Raw genomic sequence first — 12750 nt, forward strand, 5'->3', positions numbered from 1 at the left:
CAATTACTTAAGGTCACATAACTAATATGAGACTAAATTTGAATTCAGAACTTTCTAACTTCAAGGCCAGTGCTCTATCCACTGAGCCATTTAATTGCCAATTATTACAAGTGAGGAGATTCTTAATCAAGTGAATGAAAGCATATGCCATTCACCCTGAAAATTAGATTAATTTCAAAAAATTATTCAGGAAGAATATGAAACTCCTTATTGTTTTAAGAACAGGTTGTGTAAAAGTGCCAAACTCAGATGAATCTATTGCATGTTAGCCTAAATTTCACATAATTTGATAGCATGTTTTCTTTTCACTCCTGGTTAAACTGGGAATTTTCTCTGGTCCCAATATATGAGAAATTTCTTGGGGAATTTCTTTTGGTAAACTATATCAGAGCCCATCATTTAAAGTGCAGGGTTAGATCTAACTAATCAGAAAGTTGCTAGAAGCATTAATTCTGCCTTTGTTGTTTGATCCATATCAGATATACATAATTATTTCTATACAAATTGTCCCAAATGGCATGAAAAGAACATTAATAAGCTTGAATATTGCTCAATATGTTTTTATTTTTTTAAAGCTTTTTATTTTCAAAACATATGCATGGTTAATTTTTCAACATTGACCCTTGCATAGTCTTGTGTTTCAGATTTTTCCCTCCTTCCTACCCCCTCCCCGAGATGGAAAGCAATCCAATATATGTTATATATGTTAAATCTAATATGTGTAAACATATTTATACAATTCTCTTGTTGCACAAGAAAAATCAGATCAAAAGGAAAGAAAATGAGTAAGAAAACAAAATGCAAGTGAATAACATCAAAAAGAATGAGAATGTTATGTTGTGATCCACATTTAGTTCCCACAGTCTGGGTATAGATGACTCTCTTCATCACAAGATCATTGGAACACTTGATTTGTTTTGAAAAAATGGGGAAGGAGAAAATAAAACTTAAGCCAAACCTTTAAACATTTTTGGCTTTTACTTCCTTTTGAGCTACAAGTAAGTCTTTATTGGAACAAAGTGAGTTATCCAGGAAATGTTTTAAGAAAAGGTAAGATGTATGGAATAAATACAAAGAGCTTCTAGAGTGGCCCAAGGAAAATTTACAGTTCAAAATTATGCATTTGTCTTTTTAAATTAAACTTAGAAGAAAAGATTTTGCTGACATATATCACTGTGTCTCTTATATTGTCTGTGATTTGTTCTAAGAAAGTCTCTGTCTGCCTCTCTATCTGTCTCTCTCCTCCCTCTCTCTCTCCTCCTCCTCTTTCTCTCTCTCTCTCCCTCTCTCTCTCTCTCTCTTTCTCTCTCTCTCTCTCTCTCTCTCTCTCTCCCCCTCTCTCTTTCTCTCTGTCTCTCTGTCTCTATCTGTCTGTCTCTCTCTTAACTCTGGCCAAATTGGAAAAACAGGCAAGAGATTCAGTCAAGAAAAAAAGAGAATCTTTCTTCTCAGTTTGTAGAAATTTATGGCATTGAAAAAGAGAAATTACATTTGTGACAGAAATCTAAATTCTCCATTATAAATTTCCAATTTTTAAAATAAAACAATATTTTATTAAATTTTATTTTTAAAACTCATTTTAGTGCAAGGCAGCAAGGCAATTTCACTAATAAAGAAATTAAATTCCCAATCTAATAAGTTTGTGGTTTTATTTTAGAAGAAATCAAAAAGAAGAACTGAATTTCCAAAATGAAGAGAGAAAAAGTTATTTAAATTAAGGAGCAACTTAAAATGTAAGTATTATTTTTATCTGGAATAATATTTGTAATTGCCAAAGCAATTAAGTATTGTGAATAATATAACTTTGCTTGACTGATTGGAACAAATTAGAAATAAAGATATTATAAGATAGTTGAATAGATCATGAATTTGTAAAGTTTAAGAACCCCAAAGGCAACTGTACTGGTATTGTGTAATAAAAATTTGTGCTAACTTATAAAGGAAAAAAAATGAAGATTAATTCTATAGATAATAAGGAATATGTTTGGGAAATAAAGATTAGAGAAATTAAACAAATAGAGAAAAATAATACAAATGTTAGATCAGAACATGAAAGAAACAATATTGGAGAAATAAAGGAAATTGTAATCTGTGCTGACTATGAATAGAGGATTTGAATATAAAAGATTTTGAAATTTAGAAAAAAATTTGAAGGGTTTTGATCCCATTGAAATAAGAAAATTTATCAAAAGTGAACTCTTATTATTGTTATCAAATTATATATGTATGTATAATTTATTTATTTATTTATTGCTGAGGTAATTGAGGTTAAATGACTTACCCGGAGTCACACAGCTAGGAAGAGTTAAGTGTCTGAGGTCAGATTTGAACTCAGGTCTTCCTCACTTCAAGGCTGGTGCTCTACCCACTGTACACCTAGTTGCCCCAAAGCTTTTTATTTTCAAAACATATGCATAGATAATTTTCAACATTCACCCCTGCAAAACTTTGTGTTCCAAGTTTTTTCTCCCTCCATTCCTACCACCCTCTCCTCTAGGCCAGTTGCAATGGTCTTGTTTGTACCCTGAGAGAGGAGTGTGGGAACTGAGTGTTAATCACAACATACTATTTTCACTCTTTTTTGTTGTTGTTGTTGTTTTTGCTTGAATTTCATTTTTTCTCATTTTTCCTATTTTTTGATCTGATTTTTCTTGTGCAGCAAGATAATTGTATAAATATGTATGTCTATATTTGATTTACATATATTTTTACCACGTTTAACATATATTGAATTTGTTGCCACTTAGGGGAGGAGGTGGAAGGAAGTGGGGAATTGGAACACAAGGTTTGCAAAGGTCAATGTTGAAAAATTATCCTTGAATAGGTTTTGAAAATAAAAAGCTTCAAAAAAAAAAAAGAGCTACATCCATCAGAATTGATCATCATATAATCTTGCTGTTCCCATATACAATGATTTCCTGATTCTACTCACTTCACATAGCATCATGTCAAGTAAGTCTCTCCAGGCTTCTCTAAAATCATCCTGATGATCATTTCTTATAGAACAATAATATTCCATAACATCCACATACCATAATTTATTCACCCATTTTCCAACTGATGGGCATCCACTCAGTTTCCAGTTTCTTGCCAACACAAAAAGAGCTACCACAAAAGAGCACATGTGGGTTCCTTTCCCTCCTTTAAGATCTCTTTGGGCTACACAGATCTAGTAGTGACATTGCTGGTTCAAAAGATATGTACAGTTTTATAGCCCTTTGTGTATACTTCCAAATTGTTCTCCAGAATGGTTGAATCAGTTCACAACTCCACTAAAAATGAATTAATATCCCAGTTTTCCCACATTCCCTATAACATTTATCATTATCTTTTCCTGTCATCTTAGTCAATCTGAGAGATATGAGGTGGTACCTCAAAGTTGCTTTAATTTGCATTTCTCTAATCAATAGTGATTTAGAGCATTTTTTTCATATGATTAGTAATGGCTTTAATTTTTTTTGTCTGAAAATTATCTATTCACATCCTTTGACCATTTATCAATTGGAGAATGACTTGTAGTCTTATAAATTTGACAAAATTCTTTATATATTTTAGAAATGAGACCTTTATCAGAAACACTGACTTGAAATTTTTTCCCAGCTTTATAGTTCCCTTTTAATCTTGTTTCTTTTCTTTTTTTCTGCAAAATTTTAATCTTATATAATCAAAATTGTCCATTTTGCATTTCCTAATGTTTTCTAGTTCTTTGGCCATAAATTCCTCCCTTCTCCAATGATCTGACAGGTAAAACTATCTTTTGCTCTCCTAATTTGCTTATGATATCACCCTTTTTGCCCAAATTATGTACCCCTTTTGACCTTATTTTGGTATGGGGTGTGAGGTATAGATCTCTGCCAAGTTTCCAACACATTATTTTCCAGTTTTCCCAACAATTTTTGTGAAATAATGGATTCTTATCCCAGAAGCTGGAGTTCAGAAGTTTATCAAATACTAGATTACTATGGTCAGTAATTATTGTGTTATGTGTATCTAATCTATTCCACTGATCTACCACTCTATTTCTTCGCCATTTTGATGATTGATGCTTTATGACAGAGTTTTAGATTTGGTACTGGTAGGCCATTATCCTTTATATTTATTTTTTCATCAATTCCTTTGATGTTCTTGACCTTTTGTTCTTCCAGAAGAATTTTTTTTCCTAGCTTTATAAAATAATTTTTTGGCAGTTTTATTGGTATGGTACTGAACAAGTATACCAATTTAGGTAGAATTGTTGTTGTTATATTATCTCAGCCTACCCATGAGCAATTGATATTTTTGTAATAGTTTAGATATGACTTTATTTTTGTGAGAAGTGTTTTTGTAATTGTGTTCATATAATTCCTGGATTTGTCTTGGCAGGTAGATACCCAAATATTTTATTTTATCTATATTTATGTTAAAAGGAATTTCTCTATTTCTTGCTTCTGGGCTTTATTAGTAACATATAGAAATGTTGATGATTTATCTGAGTTTATTTTATATTTTGCAACTCTTCTAAAGCTGTTAGTTGTTTCAGATGTTTTGGATGATTTTCTAGGATCCTCTAAGTTTTATCAACATATCATTTGCAAAGAGTGATAGTTTTATCTCCTCATCACCTTATTCTAATTCCCTTAGTTTTTTTTTTTTTTCTTATTGCTAAAACCAACATTTCTAGTACAATATTGAATAGTGTGATAATGGGCAACCTTGTTTCACCCCTGATCTTATTAGGAATGCATACATCTTCTCTCCATTACAAATAATGCTTGCTGATGATTTTAGATAAATGTTGCTTATTATTTTAAGGAAAATTCCCTTTAATCCTATGCTCTCTAGTGTTTTTAATAGGAATGTGTGCTGTATTTTGTCAAATGCTTTTTCTGCATTTATTGAGACTATCATATGGTTTCTGTTGGTTTTGTTACTGATAGTCAATTATGGCAATGGTTTTCCTGATAATGAACCAACCCCGCATTCCTGATATAAATCCCACATGGTCATAATGTATTAACCTACTGATAAATTGTTGTAATCTGTTTGTTAATATTTTATTTAAAATTTTTACATCATGAACTGATACTAAGTGAAGGGAGTAGAACCACAAGAACATTGTACACAGCAACAACAAGATTATGTGATGATCAACTGTGATGGACTTGGCTTTTTTGTTGGTTTTGTTACTCATACAGTCAATTATGGCAATGGTTTTCCTGATAATGAACCAACCCTACATTCCTGATATAAATCCCACATGGTCATAATGTATTAACCTACTGATAAATTGTTGTAATCTGTTTGTTAATATTTTATTTAAAAATTTTACATCATGAACTTATACTAAGTGAAGGTAGTAGAAGCACAAGAACATTGTACACAGCAACAGCAAGATAATGTGATGATCAACTATGATGGACTTGGCTTTTTTCAGCAAGGAGTTGATTTAGTCCAGTTCCAATAGACTTATGATAGAGAGAGCCATCTGTATCCAGAAAGAGGACTATGGGAATTGAATGTGGATCATTAACATAATATTTTTATCTTTTTGGTGATGTTTGCATTTTTTTTCTTTCTCATCTTTTTTCTTTTTGATCTATTTTCTGCAGCATGATAGATATGGAAATATATTTAGAAGAATTATACTTTTTTGGCCTTTTTAAAATAGTTTTTATTGACAAAACATATACATGGATAATTTTTCAACATTAATCCTTGTAAAAACTTCTGTTCCAACTTTTCCCCTTCTTCCCTCCATCCCCTCCCCTAGATGGCAGATAGTTCCATATACATTAAATATTTAAATATATGTTAAATACAATCTATGTATACATATTTATACAGTTATCTTGCTGAACAAGGAAAATCAGATTTAGAAAGAAGGTAAAAATAACTTGGAAAGAAAAACAAAAATGTAAGCAAATAATAATAGAAAGGGTGTGTTATTGTTTACTTACATTTTTGTGTAATGTGTATAAATGCCATGTTGTGGTACCCACTCATTTCCCAGTGTTCTTTCACTGGGTGTAGCTGGTTCTGTTCATTACTGATCAATTGGAACTGATTGGATCCTCTCATTGTTGAAGATAGCCACTTCCATCAGAATTGATCCTTGTATAGTATTGTTGTTGAAGTGTATAATGATTTCCTGATTCTGCTCATTTCACTCAGCATCAGTTCATGTAAGTCTCTCCAAACCTCTCTGTATTCATCCTGCTGATCATTTCTTATAGAACAATAATTACACATGCTTAACTTGACTTGGTGTCTAGAGGGAAATGGGACTAAGGAAGGGAGAAAAATTTGAAACACAATGTTTTGCAAGGGTGAATATTGGAAACTATCTCTGTATGTATTTTGAAAATAAAAGACTATTATTTTTTTAATTTCATAAATATTTATTAGGAAAATTCATCTGTAATTTTCTTTCTCTGTTTTGGCTCTTCCTGATTTAGTTATTAGTACCATATTTATGTCATAGAAGAAATTTGGCAGGATTCCTTCTTTACCTGTTTTTCCAAGTAATCTACATCATATTGGAATTAATTGTTTTTAAATTTTTGGTAAAATTCACTTGTAAAATAGCTCCTAATTATTACTTTACTTTTTTTTTACAATGGTCGTAAATTCACCCTTTTCATTTTTGATATTTCTAATTTAACTCTTAGTTTTATTTAGTTCTATAGTTTTCTTAGTTTTATTCATCTCTCCTTTGAGTTTCTGAATTTCTAATTTAGTATTTAAAGGGAAGTTTAAATTTATTCTTTTTTTAAAAGCTTTTTTATTTACATTCCCAGTTCTGTTCCAGCCTTTTACTTTTTTCTGAATGTATCACTCTGTTTCAGATATGTTTCTCCTAAACAACATATTGTAGGATTCTGTTTTTTAATCCATTCTGCTATTTGCTTCTATTTCATGGGAGAGGTTCATCCCATTCACATTCATAGTTATGATGACTGTTATATTTCTCTTCATTTTATTTTCTCCCTATATATACTTTTGTTCTCTCTTTCCACCTTGTTCCTTTTTAATAGTGTTCTCTACCTGCCCTATCTTTTACCACTCCTCCTCCCTTCTCTTTCCCTTTTCTCCAAGTGTTTCTGCCCTCCCTTCTATTCAGCCCCTCTCTCTTCTTGCCCCTTACTCCTCATACTTCTTTATAAGATAAGATAAATTTCTATACCTAACTGTATGAAAAAATTATTCTCTCTTTGGGCCAAAACTGATGGGATTAATCTTCAGACAGTGCTCATCTCCCTCTCTTCTTTTCCTCTAGTGTAATAGATCTTTTGTGCTTCTTTGTGTGATCTAATTCGTCCCATTTTGCCTCCCCTCTCCTCTTCATTAGTACAATCCTTTTCCTACCCTCTTAATGTCTTTATCTTTCATATCATCACATCAGAGTCCATTCATACCCATACCTTCCATCCATATGATGCCCTCTCTAACTGTTCCAATAACAGATACAGTTCCCAAGAATTATAGATATAATTTCCCTATCTGGGAATGTAAACAGTTTAAACTTTAAATAATATATATATATATTTCACCTGTTAATCTTTTTATGCTTCTATTGAGTCCTATGTTTGAAAATCAGATTTTCTGTTTAGTTCTGTTTTTTTTTTCAATAGAAATTATTGAAAGTCTCTTAATTCATTGAAGATCCATCTTTCAATCTCTTGGACAAGTTAATGCTTGGATGTAATTCCAGTTCCTTTGCCTTCCAAAATATGGTGATCCAGACTCTCCAATCTTTTACTGTAGAAGCTGCCAGAATCTGAATAATCTAGGCTGTTGCTTCTTGATAGTTGAATTGTTTTGTCTGGCAGTTTGAAGTATTTTTTCCTTGAGACTTTAGTTCTGGAATTTTGCAACATTGTTCCTTGGGGTTTTCCATATGAGATCTCTTTCTGAAGGTAACTGATGGATTCTTTCAATGACAATTTCCTCCACTGGTCCTAGTATATCAAGGCAGTTTTCCTTGATCTCCTGAAGAATGATATCCAGACTCTTTTTTGGTCATGGCTTTCAGGTAGACCAATAATTTTTAAATTCTCTCTCCTGAATTTATTTTTTTCCAATGAAGTATTTTACATTTCCTTTTTTTCATTCTTTTTAGTTTGACTGATTCTTTATGTTCATAGAATCATTAGCTTCCATTTGACCTGTGTGAGTTTTTAATGTGTGATTTTCTCCAATTAGCTTTTATATCTCTTTTTCCATTTGAATAATTTACTTTTCAAAGTTTTGTGTTTTGTGTTTTTTTGCATTGGCCTATTGTGTTTTTAAGAAATTGATGTCTTCAATGGACTATTTTGCATTTAGCAAACTGTATTTTTTAAGGAATTGTTTTCAATTTTTTCCTTCCTGTTCCAAGCTATTGACTCTCTCCTGAATACCTCTCATTTTTTTTTCTCAGTTTTTCTTTTATCTCTCTTATTTGCTTTAAAAAAATCTTTTATGAACACTTCCAAGGCGGCTCTTTGGGCTTCAGACCAATTCATATCACTCTTTGAGATTTCCTCTGTGAACATTTTGTTCTTTTCTGAGTTGGAGTTTTTGTATTCCCTGTTATCATAGTAGCTTTCTATGGCTAAAGTTCTTTTTTGTTTCTTACTCATTTTCGTTCCTTTTTGTATTTCCTCTTTGGTGGCTTTTATGTTTGAGCTCTGCTCCTGGGATAAAAGAGGCAGTATTCCAAGCTTCCTGTGCAGCTCTGAATCTTGGCTTTGAGCACAGGAGCCCCTTGTGTTGGGTGTCTTGCTCACATTGGGGATAGTCCCACTTGCTCTTTCCAGGAAACAGCCTAAGTTCCTGGTCTGACAATTTGCTTTCTGAGGTTGAACTGATGGTTGCTCAGTGGTCTGCTTTGCTACTGAGCTAGGAATGAGGGTCTTAGTTGCTATCTGCTTAAGGTCCTCTCACTGGTTTTCCCAGACTCTGTCTGAGTTGGGTTGAACACCCCTTTCACTGCAGTGAAACTGACCTTTTTTGAAATCCTTTTAATTTATCTTGAGCTACAGAGTGGTTTCGTCCTGTAAGACTGTTCAGAGACTTGGTTTCATGTGGTTTTTGAAGGAAATTGGAAGACCTCAAGCTAAGAGTGCTTTTCTAAGTTGACATTGACTATAACTGCTCCATGATGTAAGTTAGCAATTTGTTATGCTGATAACACGTAAGAAATTCAAATAACAATTGGGAAATCAAAAATTATATGTTTTAAATCACTATTGAAAATAGGGCTCTGAAACTCTTTAAATTAAGCTTTTAAAAACCAAAAAAGACTTAGTAGGTAGTAGATACTATATAAAAGTTATTGTAAATACTCTATATTGGTCTTGAATGCAATCAATATTAAATGCCAAAAGTGAGAAATGATTTGATATGTAAGATTATTGTAAATAAATTTTATTAAAGTAACCTAATTTTTTATATTTTTATTTTTTTTATATTTTTGATACATGATATTGTATATGTGAAAATTTTCTAATATTGTGAAACACACTGTAACTTTTCTTTTTACTCTAAAAGCAGGAAGATTATAAATTGAGTGGTTATAAAAATGTTCTCAAATTGTTTTAAAATTGTCAAATATTTTATGAGGTTTATTTTGCTTTAAATTGGATAGTAATCAAAACTTGCTGTTTGGAGAAAAAGTAATAAAGTCTTCTTTAAGGTGTCAGGTTTCTTAGGATAGTTCTTGGTCAAAATAAAAACATCTCAGCCCTATTGATAGGTATTATGAAATTCTTAAGTACTGAAGTTTGAGAACTAGGATCTCTCCGTGAAAGTAGGAAATTTTACAAATTTTCATCTAGGATTATTTGGTTGTTGCTTAGGAAATTATGAAATTATATATGTTAAAGAATGGTACATGTTGGAATTACATCTTTGAGCTGACCTGGTAAAATTAATGCAGTAGGTACCACAGTAGATACTGTGGTACCAGTAGATAATATGCTGGATTTGTAGTAAGCAAGACTCATCTTCCACAATTCATATCTGGCCTCAGATACTTATTATCTGTGAAACCTAGGCAACTCACTTAATCCTTGTCAAACCCTGAAAATAAATTACCAGAGAGTCACAAAGGTTATGCAGTTACTATTAACTCTGAAAAATACCAGGGTTTTCAGAGATAATAACCCAACAGTTAACTCTGAAAAATAAAATAAACCAAATAGTTGACAGAGGTTATAACTGAAATGGTTATTCTACTGGAGAAGAGAAACTAACCCTATATACTGGGGTCTCTTCTAGGAGATGCTCACTTTAGTAAGGCAAAGCCTACATAGAGTAGTGGCTATATAGTGAGTTATAGCTGTGCCAATGAGGACATAATAACAATAACACAAGCACAATAACAAGAATGAACCTTTGATTCATATCAGGGCTTCATGACTAGAACATGGTTTCTATAGGTGCTTGTCCAAGCTCAGGTATCACCTATGGCTGATGTGAAACAGTTCTGTGATTTTGTTGCAGTGGAGTTCTTCCAGAGAGTAAATGTGAAGGACTGTTATGTCAAGTTCAAGGCACAGCTTGCTTACTGGACCTTATGTCTAAAAAACAGGATTTCTCTCTCCTAATAATAAAAAGGGAGGGGTGGTCTAGCATGAGGATCCTGACACCCTGTTTGCCTCAGTTCCTCATTTATAAAATAAGCAGGAGAAGGAAATGACTATATCTTTGAAAAAAATAAACAAAACCAAATAGGATCACAAAGAGTTGAACAGAATTATAAAATGACTAAACCACAAAAAAATGAAAATAGATCTTAGATTCAAAAATTTTAGTCTTGCCTTAATGGTGAACAGGCAATATAGATTGAAAGCCTATCCCAGTCAGCAATTTTGTGTGAATCAATATAATGTGCCAGAAAGTAACAATTCTAAAAATATATAAATAAAATATTCTTATTGTTAACTATGCATAATTGCAACATAGTAATAATAATAATAATAATGTACCCCTAAACTATTTGGCTTCCACAAATTTTGACTTCCACAGTTATTGTACTGAGTCCAGTCACCCACTTTAGACATTTTTGGTTGAATGGGAAGTATTCCCCTATCCCAAAATTTTAATAGCTTGCCTAAGTAGGAATAAGTAAGAACTTTATACCCTATTTTAATTTGATTTTGATTATCATCTTGCAACTTAAAAGTTTGAGCAGACCGTTGACTCAACACTGTCCTGTTTCCATGTGCTTGTATTTCCTTTTCTTCATGCATAAATAAGGGGGAAAAAATCAGGATTTGGGTTCAGGAACTATTTATCCTTATCCTTTCTTAGCTTGGAGAAGTTAATTATCCAACTATTTAATGGCTGATTAATCTTCAGGAGAGTCCACTCTGGCTTATGATTGATCAAAGATCCAAATGACAGCTGTGCAATCAAAATAAGACTTATTCAGTGATAGTCACACTAGTGAATGGCCCATCCTGGCTTACTCACCAAATTGTGACATGATGTATAGTTGTAGTATTCCAAGGAGGAGGATTGCCAGGATCAGAAGAAAGATAGGATATTGGAAAAGGGACTGAAGAGGACAGGTGTAAAGTTGAATTTGTTTACCAAGAGGTTAAGTATGGAAAGGAATAGAGTGTAGTCAGTGCAAGGGTGATGGCTTGAGAACTAAGAGATCAAGATATGTGGAACAGGTGCTAGATCCTCTTTCTCAAATTAACTAATCAGACACATCTTCAGGAACAAAGAGAAAGCAATTATTTAGTCCCTGAAGGGAGAGGCCCAGTCACAAATGGGGAGCCATCCCAACTCCCACCATGTGCTTGTGGAATCTGACCAGCTTCCAGCTTGTCGAGATTTAAAAAGCAAAAGACCCGAGCCTTTTCACTGGATAGACTAAAAGGATGTAACCATCCTTGACCAATGCTGTCTGTTTCCCACAGGTCCCATCACTTCCTATAACTTCCTGTCACTTCCTGCAACTTAGGGTCTGATCTTTTAGAGATCACATGACTTCCTAGGTCCTACTTGGTCCCAGAGTTCAAAACCTCATCTTCCTGTTCTAGGAATAGGGATTATGTGATTTAGGCCTAACCTCATAAATTGAGAAAACTTCATCCAGTCAATCCCATTCAAAGGGATTGGAGGTCACCATGAGAATTAAAAGCAAGGTTTGAGACTTCATTGTAAAAATATAGAATAAAAGCAGATTGTGATCAGATAATAAGATTTCAGACTCAAAGAACATGGAGGTGTATATTTGTGGGTAATGACAAGATCAAGAATATGACCATCTCTGTGTAGTTGAGATGGGGTAGAGGAGATGGTATTGTGAAATAAGCAAATTAAATTTATTGAAATATTATTTCAATATTAAATTTAATATTGAAATATTATTTCAATATTAAAAATATTGAAATATTTGAAGGAATATCAATATCTATCTATATTGAAGTCCCTTGAAATAAGAGCAGGATTTGGAGAGAAAAACTGAGTGCTAGGCATGAACTAATTGAGGAAAGAAAGGCAGTATGTACGAGTTGTAGACAATAATTAGCAGAATTTTGATTGAGTGATGGAGGGAGAGGGAGAGTCTAGAAGTATCAGTGGAGGTAAAGAGTATACAAATTCTTCCATCTTGACCATGGAAAGAGGAGAAATGGGTGAAAATTCAACCAGTGATGGAAAAGTTGGCCAAGGAGGCTGTATCATCAGAAGAGAACAAGATTTCCACAAGAATCAAATGATGAAAACAATAGAAAAGCAAAAAATTTAAGGCAAGTTTGTTGCCTATGGAGCAGT

The 12750-nt window shown here is 32.8% G+C and overlaps 1 long non-coding RNA gene across 1 annotated transcript in view; it reads left to right on the forward strand.

Annotated features, from left to right (window-relative positions):
- Positions 1–5926: 5926 nt before the first annotated feature.
- The window catches only part of LOC127545288 (uncharacterized), a 116093-nt gene continuing 109269 nt past the window's right edge, over positions 5927–12750 (forward strand). Inside the window, exon 1 of the long non-coding RNA XR_007949623.1 lies at positions 5927–6161. This is a non-coding gene — a long non-coding RNA (uncharacterized LOC127545288). The remainder of the gene's footprint in view (positions 6162–12750) is intronic.

This window comes from Antechinus flavipes, chromosome 1, assembly GCF_016432865.1.
Source record: "Antechinus flavipes isolate AdamAnt ecotype Samford, QLD, Australia chromosome 1, AdamAnt_v2, whole genome shotgun sequence".
NCBI lineage: Eukaryota > Metazoa > Chordata > Mammalia > Dasyuromorphia > Dasyuridae > Antechinus > Antechinus flavipes.